Source organism: Pristiophorus japonicus, chromosome 3 (genome assembly GCF_044704955.1).
Source record: "Pristiophorus japonicus isolate sPriJap1 chromosome 3, sPriJap1.hap1, whole genome shotgun sequence".
Lineage (NCBI taxonomy): Eukaryota > Metazoa > Chordata > Chondrichthyes > Pristiophoridae > Pristiophorus > Pristiophorus japonicus.
In genome coordinates, this window is record NC_091979.1 from 222674411 (window position 1) to 222687933 (window position 13523).

At 46.3% G+C, this 13523-nt stretch overlaps 1 protein-coding gene across 1 annotated transcript in view; it reads right to left on the minus strand.

The window, feature by feature from the left end:
• The window catches only part of ccar1 (cell division cycle and apoptosis regulator 1), a 122905-nt gene that overhangs the window by 49952 nt on the left and 59430 nt on the right, over positions 1 to 13523 (minus strand). The window lies entirely within an intron of this gene.

The window sequence follows — 13523 nt, forward strand, 5'->3', positions numbered from 1 at the left end:
GAGTGGGCAAATGCATGGCAGATGAAGTATAATGTGGATAAATGTGAGGTTATCCACTTTGGTGGTAAAAACAGAGAGACTATTATCTGAATGGTGACAGATTAGCAAAAGGGGAGGTGCAACGAGACCTGGGTGTCATGGTACATCAGTCATTGAAGGCTGGCATGCAGGTACAGCAGGTGGTTAAGAAAGCAAATGGCATGTTGGCCTTCATAGCGAGGGGATTTGAGTACTGGGGCAGGGAGGTGTTACTACAGTTGTACAGGGCCTTGATGAGGCCACACCTGGAGTATTGTGTACAGTTTTGGTCTCCTAACTTGAGGAAGGACATTCTTGCTATTGAGGGAGTGCAGCGAAGGTTCATCAGACTGATCCCCAGGATGGCGGGACTGACATATCAAGAAAGACTGGATCAACTGGGCTTGTATTCACTGGAGTTCAGAAGAATGAGAGAGGATCTCACAGAAACGTTTAAAATTCTGACGGGTTTAGACAGGTTAGATGCAGGAAGAATGTTCCCAATGTTGGGGAAGTCCAGAACCAGGGGTCACAGTCTAAGGATAAGGGGTAAGCCATTTAGGACCGAGATGAGGAGAAACATCTTCACCCAGAGAGTGCTGAACCTTTGGAATTCTCTACCACAGAAAGTTGTTGAGGCCAATTCAGTAAATATATTCAAAAAGGAGTTAGATGTAGTCCTTACTACTAGGGGGATCAAGGGATATGGCAAGAAAGCAGGAATGGGGTACTGAATTTGCATGTTCAGCCATGAACTCATTGAATGGCGGTGCAGGCTCGAAGGGCCGAATGGCCTACTCCTGCACCTATTTTCTATGTTTCATGAGAAGAATGAAGGAGGAAGTGAGAGATGTTTTCACACAGGCTTCTTCGAACAGGGAATGTTTCACCACAATGGCCTATTGAGGCACAGGCTGTAATATCCTTTAGAAAGAAACTAGATAAGGATTTAAAAGGAAGACTATAAATGGATAGAGAGGAAGGATAGGGAAATGGGATTAAAATAGGCAGCTCTAGTTAAAGAGCCAACACCATGGGCTAAATGCTGTAACTTTCATGATTGACACACCTCATTATTCATCGGTTACTGGGTGCCAATGGCAAAGAGGACTGTGTGCACCGAATCAACTGGGGTGCAAGGCTGGATTCACCACCTTTAGTGCAGTTTACAGCAGAATGTCTATTAATGAGTTTAGGCAGGTGATGTCTGTACCCAATTTGGAGGTCAGCTCATCAGCAGTAGCTTCAGATGCAGATTAGGGTGGATGCAGGAGCACACTAATGCTGGGAGTGGAATACTACATGCAAGGAAATTTAAAGGAATAGGGTCAATGTTTCAATTGGGGGGCAAAAATTTTGAAAACATTTGGAGAGCCTCCAAAGGCTCAACATTGGAACCAACAAAAACCTTTATAAAGGCTAAAGGAACAGGGGATCAAGAGGAGACAGGCAAAAAATAGGGGCATGTATAACCCAAGGTGCATGCAGTCAAGTGATAAGTGTAGGCCAGCATCCAGCCCCCATTTTGATGGCTGACTGAAGCCATTTTGAGCAGGACAGTCCTTTGTGCCAGGGTCAGCACTGGAGCATGCCTGCGGGGAGATGGACCCAAGCTTCAGGCACATCTGACCATTACCATCACTGTATGTCCCAGTCCTATGCTGCATGATAGCTGCGGGTATTCTTGCAGAAGATGGCACAGCTCTGCATCTACTTCTCTGCTTGCCCAGGCTCAGAGAAGGTAGCTGCCCATGGTCACTGCCAGGTAATCTGTCAAGACCTACAGAAATGCTTGGTGGATTCGCGGCAGTGTGGCCAATCAGGTTCTTCTGGTTGTTAATCATCCAAGTAGGCCTTCCATCGTGCAGTGTAACTGAGATTGTCAGCTAGATGCTGGATCTCCTGCGCCTTTCCTACCCACCATTTGTTCTTCAGGTCACAAGTTTTTTGTTGGACCTCGACGTGCGTGGATTTTTTAGCGCAGTCAAGCCCACCTACGGCCCAAGCACTCAAGGTCTTAATCCACTGAAAGCCAAGAACGGAGAGGTGCTCATCAAGGACAGAGGCGCATTCAGTGCCCGCTGGAAGGAACACTTCGAGTATCTCCTCAACCAAGACTCTATCTTTGACGTGAGTGTCCTTGACTCCATCCCACAGCGTGCTACCGGTCACCACCTCGGCTGAAAAGGCCATCTGACAACTGAAAAACAAGGCAGATGGAATCCCCGAAGTACTAAAGCATGGCGAAGTAGTACTCTTGGCCCGAATCAATCTCTCTTATCTGGAAGGAGGAGAGCATGCCAGGTGATCTCAGAGCCGCCGTAATCGTGACCATCTTCAAGAAAGGGGACAAGTCCGACTGCAGATTACAGAGGAGTTTCCCTGCTGTCTGCCGCAGGGAAAATCATCGCAGCAATCCTCCTCAATTGTCTCCTCCCAGTGGCTGAAGAGCTCCTCCGAGTCACAATGCAGATTCCGCCAACTAAGGGGCACAACGGACATGATCTTCACCGCGCGACAAATCCAAGAAAAATGTAGGAATCAGCATCAACCTCTGTATATGGCTTTCTTTGACCTTCCAAAGGCCTTCGACTCTGTCAACCGCGAGGGATTATGGAGTGTCCTTCCCAAATTCAGCTGTCCTCAAAAATTCGGCAACATCCTCTGCCTGCTTCACGATGACATGCAAGCCGTGATTCTTGCCAACGGATCCACCACAAACCCAATACAAGTGCAGACTGGGGTAAAACAAGGCTGTGTCATCGCACCAACGCTCTTCTCAATCTTCTTTGCTGCAATGCTTCATCTCACCCTGAACAAGCTCTCGGCTGGAGTGGAGCTAATCTACAGGACAAGTGGGAAATTGTTCAACCTCCGACGCCTCCAGTCCAAATGCAAGGTTGGTCCAACCTCCGTCATTGAATTACAATATGCAGATGAAGCTTGCGGTTGTGCACACTTGAAGTCCGAACAGCAAACCATCATTGACACCTTCACTGAAGCATACGAGAGTCTGGGCCTCACATTAAACATCATTAAGACAAAGGTCCTCTACTAAACTGTCCCCGCCACACAGTACTGCTCCCCGGTTATCAAGATCCACGATGAGACCTTGGACAATGTGGACTACTTCCCATACCTTGGGAGCCTACGATCAAGCAAGGGCAGACATCAATGACAAAGTCCAACACCGCCTTCGGCCACCTGACGAAGTGTTCGAAGACCAGGATCTCAAACTCGGCACCAAGCTCAGTCTACATAGCAGTAGTGATACCTGCCCTCCTATATGCTTCAGAGACATGGACTATGTACTGTACGCACCTCAAAGCACTGGAGAAGTACAACCAACAGTGCCTCCGCAAAATCCTGCAAATTCATTGGTAGGATAAGCGCACCAATGTCTGCGTTCTCACTCAAGCCAACATCCGTAGCATCGAGGCATTGACCACGCTTGACCAGCTCCGGTAGGCGGGCCACATTGTCCGCATGCCCGATGCTAGACTCCCGAAACAAGCTTGAGGGTGTTTGTTTTCCACACTACTTTGATTCATAGACCTCGGGAATTACAGGAAGGACTCCACGTAACGCAAAGTTTAGGCTTAAACCCAACTATTAGTTTTTTTACATAAAAAACAACTAAAAATTACAGAACAAGACTTCTTAGAGATTGATCGACATACACAATCACCCATCCAGCCAGTTGTTGTTGTTGTCGATTGTAGGCCCGTAGATCTCGGGAAGATGTTAGGTCCCAGCTGCTTGCTTCCTGGTTGTTGTTCCTTTGACCTGCTCCCCTGAGCTGTTGTTTCTTCCTTCTTCCTGTTGTTCCTCTCAGCTCTTACATATATATCCATTTGATTATATAAATCTCCTGCTGGGCTACTTTCAGTTAATCCATCTGGATGAGTCTTGATGGCTGCAATGATGGGTCTGGATCTGTTTGGATGGCCACAATTCACACATGGAATCGACAGGGCAAAAGATAATTCCTTATCTTTTGTGCCCAGTTATTCAAAAATGCACGGCTTGTGGGATACTTTGTTGTCCTGGGTTTTCGCAGACTTGCAGTCTCCATAGGGAACTGGTTTCCCCCTCCGGCCAATTAATCCATAGGCTCCTCTGCTTGATTGTATCAAACCTTTTGTCTTGATGTTAATTGGGTCTCGCTCCTGACCCCAGAAATCGCATTAATCAGTTATCTGCCTCGGGCTGGCGCCCTTTGTTCCAGTCCAACAGTCCCAAAGGTTTTCTGTTAACCTCACATACTCCGAGCTACGTCACAGCAGGTGAGTCCCAATAGGGCAGAGAAAACGCGACAAGGACACCCTCAAAGCCTCGTTGAAAAATGCAACATCCGCACTGACTCTTGGGAAACCCTGGCCCAAGACCGCTCAAAGTGGAGGAGGAGCATCCAAGCAGGAGCAGGAGATAGAGAGGTCCATAAAAGGGTGCGGAGTTCGGGGGGGGAGCCACAACAGCGGGAGCAGGAGATCGAGTAATCTCAAGATTACTACTAGTGCCACGTGCTAGTCAGAGTAGGAATTGCAGGATAGCTCAGATGAATACGTGGCTTGAGGAGTGGTGCAGAAGGGAGGGATTCAAATTCCTGGGACATTGGAACCGGTTTTGGGGGCAGGTGGGACCAGTACGAACCAGACAGTCTGCACCTGGGCAGGACAGGAACCAATGTCCTCGGGGGAGTGTTTGCTAGTGCTGTTGGGGAGGGGTTAAACTAATATGGCAGGGAGATGGGAAACAATGCAGGGAGATAGAGGGAAGTAGAATGGGGACAGAAAAAAAAGATAGAAAGAAGAAAAGTAAAAGTGGAGGACAGAGAAACAAGGCAAAAATCAAAAAGGGCCACATTACAGCAAGTTTCTAAAGGGGCAAAGTGTGTTAAAAAGACAAGCCTAAAGGCTCTGTGCCTCAATGCGAAGAGTATTCGTAATAAGGTGGACAAATTAACTGCACAGGCAGCAATTAACGAATATGATATAATTGGCATCATGGAGACATGGCTCCAGGGCGACCAAGGTTGGGAACTCAACATCCAGGGGTATTCAACATTCAGGAAGGATAGACAGAAGAGAAAAGGAGGTGGGGTGGCGTTGCTGGTTAAAGAGGAAATTAACACAATAGTAAGGAAGGACATTAGCCTAGATGATGTGGAATCAGTATGGGTGGAGCTGCGGAACACTAAAGGGCAGAAAACGCTTGTGGGAGTTGTGTACAGACCACCAAATAATAGTAGCGAGGTTGGGGACAGCATCAAACAAGAAATTAGGGATGCGTGCAATAAAGGTACAGCAGTTATCATGGGCGACTTTAATCTACATATAGATTGGAGTAACCAAACTGGTAGCAATACGGTGGAGGAGGATTTCCTGAAATGTATTAGGGATGGTTTGCTAGACCAATATGTCGAGGAACCAACTAGAGGGCTGGCCATCCTAGACTGGGTGATGTGTAATGAGAAAGGACTAATTAGTAATCTTGTTGTTTGAAGCCCTTTGGCGAAGAGTGACCATAATATGGTAGAATTCTTTATTAAGATGGAGAGTGACACAGTTAATTCAGAGTCTCGGGTCCTGAACTTAAGGAAAGGTAACTTCGATGGTATGAGACGTGAATTGGCTAGAGTAGACTGGCGAATTATACTTAAAGGGGTGACAGTGGCTAGGCAATGGCTAACATTTAAAGATCACTAGGATGAACTTCAACAATTGCGCATCAATGTCTGGAGTAAAAATAAAATGGGGAAGGTGGCTCAATCGTGGCTAACAAGGGAAATTAAGGATAGTGTTAAATCCAAGGAAGAGGCATATAAATTGGCCAGAAAAAGCAGCAAACCTGAGGACTGGGAGAAATTTAGAATTCAGCAGAGGAGGACAAAGGGTTTAATTAGGAGGGGGAAAATAGAGTATGAGAGGAAGCTTGCTGGGAACATAAAAACTGACTGCAAAAGCTTCTATAGATATGTGAAGAGAAAAAGATTAGTGAAGACAAACATAGGTCCCTTGCAGTCAGATTCAGGTGAATTTATAATGGGGAACAAAGAAATAGGAAGGAAGGAAGACAGAAATAACCTTCCGGAAATACTAGGGGACCGAGGTTCTACTGGGAAGGAGGAGCTGAAGGAAATCCTTATTAGGCGGGAAATTGTGTTAGGGAAATTGATGGGATTGAAGGCCGATAAATCCCCGGGGCCTGACAGTCTGCATCCCAGAGTACTTAAGGAAGTGGCCCTAGAAATATTGGATGCATTGGTGATCATTTTACAACTGTCTATCGACTCTGGATCAGTTGCTATGGACTGAAGGGTAGTTAATGTAACACCACTTTTTAAAAAAGGAGGGAGAGAGAAATTAGGTAATTATAGACCAGTTAGCCTGACATCACTAGTGGGGAAAATGTTGGAATCAATTATTAAAGGTGAAATAGCAGCGCATTTGGAAAGCAGTGACAGGATCGGTCCAAGTCAGCATGGATTTATGAAAGGGAGATCATACTTGACAAATCTTCTGGAATTTTTTGAGGATGTAACTAGTAGAGTGGACAAGGGAGAACCAATGGATGTGATGTATTTGAACTTTCAAAAGGCTTTTGACAAGGTCCCACACAAGAGATTGGTGTGCAAAATTAAAGCACATGGTATTGGGGGTAATGTACTGACGTGGATAGAGAACTGGTTGACAGACAGGAAGCAGAGAGTCGGGATAAACGGGTCCTTTTCAGAATGGCAGGCAGTGACTAGTGGGGTGCCGCAGGGCTCAGTGCTGGAACCTCAGCTATTTACAATATATATTAATGATTTAGATGAAGGAATTGAGTGTAATATCTCCAAGTTTGCAGATGACACTAAGCTGGGTGGCGGAGTGAGCTGTCAGGAGGACGTTAAGAGGCTGCAGGGTGATTTGGACAGGTTAGGTGAGTGGGAAAATGCATGGCAGATGCATTAAATGTGAGGTTATCCACTTTGGTGGCAAAAACATGAAGGCAGAATATTATCTGAATGGCGGCAGATTAGGAAAAGGGGAGGTTCAATGAGACCTGGGTGTCATGGTTCATCAGTCATTGAAAGTTGTCATGCAGGTACAGCAGGCGGTGAAGGCGGCAAATGGTACGTTGGCCTTCATAGCTAGGGGATTTGAGTACAGGAGCAGGGAGGTTTTACTGCAGTTGTACAGGGCCTTGGTGAGGCCTCACCTGGAATAGTGTGTTCAGTTTTGGTCTCCTCATCCGAGGAAGGACATTCTTGCTATTGAGGGAGTGCAGCGAAGGTTCACCAGACTGATTCCTGGGATGGCAGGACTGACATATGAGGAGAGAATGGATCGACTGGGCCTGTATTCACTGGAGTCTAGAAGGATGAGAGGGTACTCATAGAAACATATAAAATTCTGATGGGACTGGACAGGTTAGATGCAGAAAGAATGTTCCCGATGGTGGGGGAAGTCCAGAATCAGAGGACACAGTCTAAGGATAAGAGGTAAGCCATTTAGGACTGAGATGAGGAGAAACTTTTTCACTCAGAGTTGTTAACCTGTGGAATTCTCTACCGTAGAGAGTTGTTGATGCCAGTTCATTGGATATATTCAAGAGGGAGTTAGATATGGCCCTTTCGGCTAAAGGGATCAAGGGGTATGGAGAGAAAGCAGGAAAGGGGTACTGAGGTGAATGATCAACCATGATCTTATTGAATGGTGGTGCAGGCTCAAAGGGCCAAATGACCTACTCCTGCATCTATTTTCTATGAGTGGCCCATAAAAAGGTTGCGGAGTTCGGGAAGAGCCACAGCAGCGGGAGATCGAGGTCAAAAGTAAAACAAAGAAGTAAAAAGAAATCAAAGTGTGACGTCATTGCCAAGCGGGTAAGTGATTGGCTGGTGGACTGGTATTTTATCTTTTTTTTTATTTTATCATCAGTAGGAAACCTTTGGCATTGTTGCCAAATTAAGTTAATTTAAGGGTTAAGTCATGGCAGGAGCGCCCAGACCCGTGTCATGCTCCTCCTGTGCTATGTGGGAAATCAGAAACAAAGTGTCCCTGACTACTATGTGTGCGGGAAGTGTTTCCAGCTGCAGCTCCTGTCAGACCGCATTGCGGCCCTGGGGCTGCGCATGGATTCACTCTGGAGCATCCGCGATGCTGAGGATGTCATGAACAGCACATTTAGTGAGTTGGTCACATCGCAGGTAAAGATTACAAAGGTAGATAAGGAATGGATGACCATCAGGCGGGGCAGGAGTAGGAAGTTGGTTCAGGGGTCCCCTGCTGTCATCTCCCTCCAAAACAAATATACCACTTTGGATACTGTTGGGGGAGATTGCTCATTAGGGGAAGGCAGCAGCAGCCAAGTTCATGGCACCATGGGTGGCTCTGCTGCACAGGAGGACAGGAAAAAGAATGGAAGAGCTAGAGTGGTAGGGGATTCCATTGTAAGGGGAATAGATAGGCGTTTCTGCGGCCGCAATCAAGACTCCAGGATGGTATGTTGCCTCCCTGGTGCAATGGTCAAGGATATCTCGGAGCGGCTGCAGGGCATTCTGGAGGGAGAGGGTGAATAGCCAATTGTCGTGGTGCATGTAGGTAAGAAAACGGAACGAGGTCCTACAAGCTGAATTTAGGCACTAAGGAGTTAAATTAAAAAGTAGGACCTCAAAAAGGTAGTAATCTCAGGATTGCTACCAGTGCCACGTGCTAGTCAGAGTAGGAATTGCAGGATAGCTCAGATGAATACATGGCTTGAGGAATGGTGCAAGAGGGAGGGATTCAAATTCCTGGGACATTGGAACCGGTTCTGGGGGAGGTGGGACCAGTACAAATTGGACGGTCTGCACCTGGGCAGGACTGGAATCAATGTCCTGGGGGAGTGTTTGCTAGTGCTGAGAATGTGAATAGAAGAGTTGTGAATGTGTCAGTTGAATAGGATCATGGGAAGATGGCTAAAAGAAAATGTCAAGCTGAGATACAAAAAGGGGTAACTCAGAATTGTGGTCAAACACGAGTTACGCGAAAAAGCAAAGTCAGGCATGAGTCAGACGAGGGGCTGCTAATAACCAGCCTTAAAATAAGGAAATGCTATGTAAAATCGAAACTATAAACACATCCCTGGAGCCCGCCCTATTTGGAGAGTTGTTAGCCTGCAATTGGGTATGCTATGGGGGAAGTCGACCAATAATTGTATAAACTGAGTGTCACTCAAATGTTCTGCTGTAACAATGTATAAATATTGAGCTTTTGTACTGTTACGGGACTTGTCAAGAGAGAGGTGAACAGGCTCAAATCGAGGGTGTTCCCTTTATCTTAACAGGTCCCGGCCGGAGAATCTCTAATAAAGGTCTTATGTTGCTGAGACTAAAAGTGTTCGTGTGTCAGTGAATTCGCTGAAACAGATTGAAGGGAAAAGAATCCAGTATCTACAGTGCTGTTGGGGAGGGGTTAAACTAATATAGCAGGGGGATGGGAATCGATGCAGGGAGACAGAGGAAAGTAAAATGGCGGCAGAAGAAAAAGGTAGAAAGGAGATAAGGAAAAGTAGAGGGCAGAGAAATCAAAGGCAAAAATCAAAAAGGTCCACATTACAACATCATTCTAAAAGGACAAAGAGTATTAAAAAAACAAGCCTGAAGGCTCTGTCTCGTTGAGAGGAGCATTCGTAATAAGGTGGATGAATTAACTGCGCAGATAGCTGTTAACAGATATGATGCAACTGGGATTATGGAGACATGGCTCCAGGGTGACCAAGGCTGGGAACTCAACATCCAGGAGTATTCAATATTCAGGAAGGACAGACAGAAAAAAAAAGGAGGTGGGGTAGCGTTGCTGGGGTGGGGTAGCGTTGCTGGTTAAAGAGAGTAACGCAATAGTAAAGAAGGACATTAGCTTGGTGATGTGGAATCTGTATGGGTGGAGCTGCGGAGCACCAAAGGGCAGAAAACGCTAGTGGGAGTTGTGTACAGACCACCCAACAGTAGTAGTGAGGTTGGGGATGGCATCTAACAGGAAATTAGGGATGCGTGTAATAAAGGTACAGCAGTTATCATGGGTGACTTTAATCTACATATAGATTGGGCTAACCAAACTGGTAGCAATATGGTGGAGGAGGATATCTTGGAGAGTATTAGGGATGGTTTTCGAGACCAATATGGCGAGGAACCAACTAGAGAGCTGGCCATCCTAGACTGGGTGTGGTGTAATGAGAGGGGATTAATTAGCAATCTTGTTGTGCGAGGCCCCTTGGGGAAGAGCGACCATAATATGGTAGAATTCTTCATTAAGATGGAGAGTGACACAGTTAATTCAGAGACTAGGGTCCTGAACTTAAGGAAGGTAACTTCGATGGTATGAGACGTGAATTGGCTCGAATAGACTGGCGAGTGATACTTAAAGGGTTGACGCTGGATAGGCAATAGCAGACATTTAAAGATCACATGGATAAACTTCAACAATTGTACATCCCTGTCTGACGTAAAAATAAAACGGGGAAGGTAGCTCAACCGTGGCTAACAAAGAAAATGAGGGATAGTGTTAAATCCAAGGAAGAGGCATATAAATTGGCCAAATAAAGCAGCAAACCTGAGAACTGGGAGAAATTTAGAATTCAGCAGAGGAGGACAAAGGGTTTAATTAGGAGGGGGAAAATAAGAGTATGAGAGAAAGCTTGCTGGGAACATAAAAACTGACTGCAAAAGCTTCTATAGATATGTGAAGAGAAAAAGATTAGTGAAGACAAATATAGGTCCCTTGCAGTCAGAATCAGGTGAATTTATAATGGGGAGCAAAGAAATGGCAGACCAATTGAACAAATACTTTGTGTCTTCCTTAGTGAAGACAGAACCAAATAACCTTCTGGAAATATTAGGGGACCGAGGGTCTAGCGAGAAGGAGGAACTGAAGGAAATCCTTATTAGTTAGGAAATTGTGTTAGGGGAATTGATGGGATTGAAGGTTGATAAATCCCCAGGGCCTGATAGTCTGCAGCCCAGAGTACTTAAGGAAGTACTTAATTGAATGTAATATCTCCAAGTTTGCAGATGACACTAAGCAGTGTGAGCTGAGAGGAGGATGCTAAGAGGCTGCAGGGTGACGTGGACAGGTTAGGTGAGTGGGCAACTGCATGTTTCTATAAGTGAATAAAGCAAGGTTCTGAGAATGTAAAAATGAAGGAGGAGAACATCAGGCCAAATATCTTCAAGGATCTCTGGTGTGCATGAACAACAAAACACTATAGTTGGAATAAATTGTTATATACAGAGCTAAGCGATCCCACAAATGAACAGATCAGATCAAAGCTCTGCAGTCCTGCCACATCCAGTTGTTAATGGTGGTGGACAATTAAACAACTGACGGGAGGAGGAGGCTCCATGAATATACCCATTCTCAATGATAGCGGAGTTCAGCACGCACGTGCAAAAGACGATGCTGCGGCATTTGAAACCACCTTCAGCCAAAAGTGTCAAGTGGATGATCCATATCGGCCTCCTCCTATGGTCCCCACCATCACAGAAGCCAGTCTTCTGCCAATTCGATTCACCCCACGTGAAATCAAGAAGCGGCTGAGCACACTGGATACAACAAAGGCTATGGGCCCCGACAACATCCCGGCTGTCGAGCTGCAGACTTGTGCTCCAGAATGAACCACACCCCTAGCCAAGCTGTTCCAGTACAACTACAAAACTAGCATTTATCCGACAATGTGGAAAACTGCCCAGGTGCCTCCTGTCCACAAAAAGCAGGACAAATTGAATCCGGCCAATTACTGCCCCATCAGTCTGCTCTCAATCAGCAGCAAAGTGATGGAAGGTGTCGTCGACAGTGTTATCAAGCGGCACTTACTCACCGATGCTCAGTTTGGGTTCCGCCAGGACACCTCGGATCCAGACCTCATTACAGCCTTGGTCCAAACATGGATCTAAGAGCTGAATTCTAGGGGTGAGGTGAGAGTGACTGCCCTTGACATCAAGGCAGCATTTGACACAAGGTAGCGTCAAGGAGCCCAAGTAAAATGGGGAATCAGGGGGAAAATTCTCCATTGGCTGGAGTCATACTAGCTCAAAGGAAGATGATTGTGGTTGTTGGAGGTCAACCATTTCAGCCCCAGGGCATCGCTGCAGGAGTTCCTCAGGACAGTGTCCTGGGCACAAACATCTTCAGCTGCTTCATCAATGACTTTCCCTCCATCATAAGATCAGAAATGGGGATGTTCGCTGATGATTGCAGCGTTCAGTTCCATTCGCAACTCCTCAGAAAATGAAGCAGTCCATGCTTGCATGCAGCAAAACCTAGATGACATTTAGGCTTAGGCTGACAAGTGACAATTCCACTACACAAGTGCCAGGCAATGACCACCTCCCCATGATATTCAACAGCATTACCATTGCCGAATCCCCCACCATCACCATCCTGGGGTCACCATTGATCAGAAACTTAACTGGACCAGCATAAATACTGTGGCAATAAGAATGGGTCAGAGGCTGGGTATTCTGCGGCGAGTGATTCACCTTCTGAATCCCTGAAGCTTTCCACCATCTACAAGGTACAAGTCAGGAGTGTGATGGAATACTCTCCACTTGCCTGGATGAAAGCAGCTCCAACAACACGAGAAGCTTGACACCATCCAGGACATTTGACCCGCTTGACTGGCACCCCATCTATCACCTTCAACATTCACTTTCTCCACCACCAGCGTACCGTGGCTACAGTGTGTACCATTTATAATATGCACTGCAGCAACTCGCCAAGGCTTTTTCGGCAGCACATCCCAAAACCGCGACCTCTACCACCTCGAAGGACAAAGGAAGCAGGCGCATGGGAACACCATCACCTGCAAGTTACATACCATCCTGACTTGGAAATATATTGCCGTTCCTTCATCGTTGCTGGGTAGAAATCCTGGAGATTCCTCCCTAACAGCACTATGGGAGCACCTTCACCACACAGACTGCAGCGGGTCAAGGCGGTGGCTCACCACCACCTTCTCAAGGACAATAAATGCTGGCCTTGCCAGAGACACCCACATCACGGAACGAATTTTTAAAAACCTGGGCCTTGTGGTGTGCATGGCATCTGCCCACGAGGGGCCAGGGAAGCTTTAACTTTTTTGTCAGAGTATAAATGAGGGATTGTTGGAATTCAAGATGCCTAACTGCCAGACATCCTGTGTTCAGTAAGGAGTGGTGGTGAGAGAATTCAACAGAGATATTGCGATGGAAACTGTTGCTCGGTGTTGCTGTTTATTAGTAAAATACAGTTCAGTCTAGGCACTGCACATCAACAGGAGCAAACCAGGATGGTTTGGAGGCAGAAGATACTTTTGCAGTTTTAGAAACATTGGTACAAAACAACTCTTAGTGGGAGGGAGGGAGTGAGTGAGGGTGAGGAGGAGAGAAAACTTTATAAAACTGAAAACAACTCAGTTGGTCAGAACAAGTGCAGTTGGATCTAAACAGAAAGTCCTGGAAATACTCAGGTCAGGCAGCATCTGTGGAGAGAGAAACAGAGTTA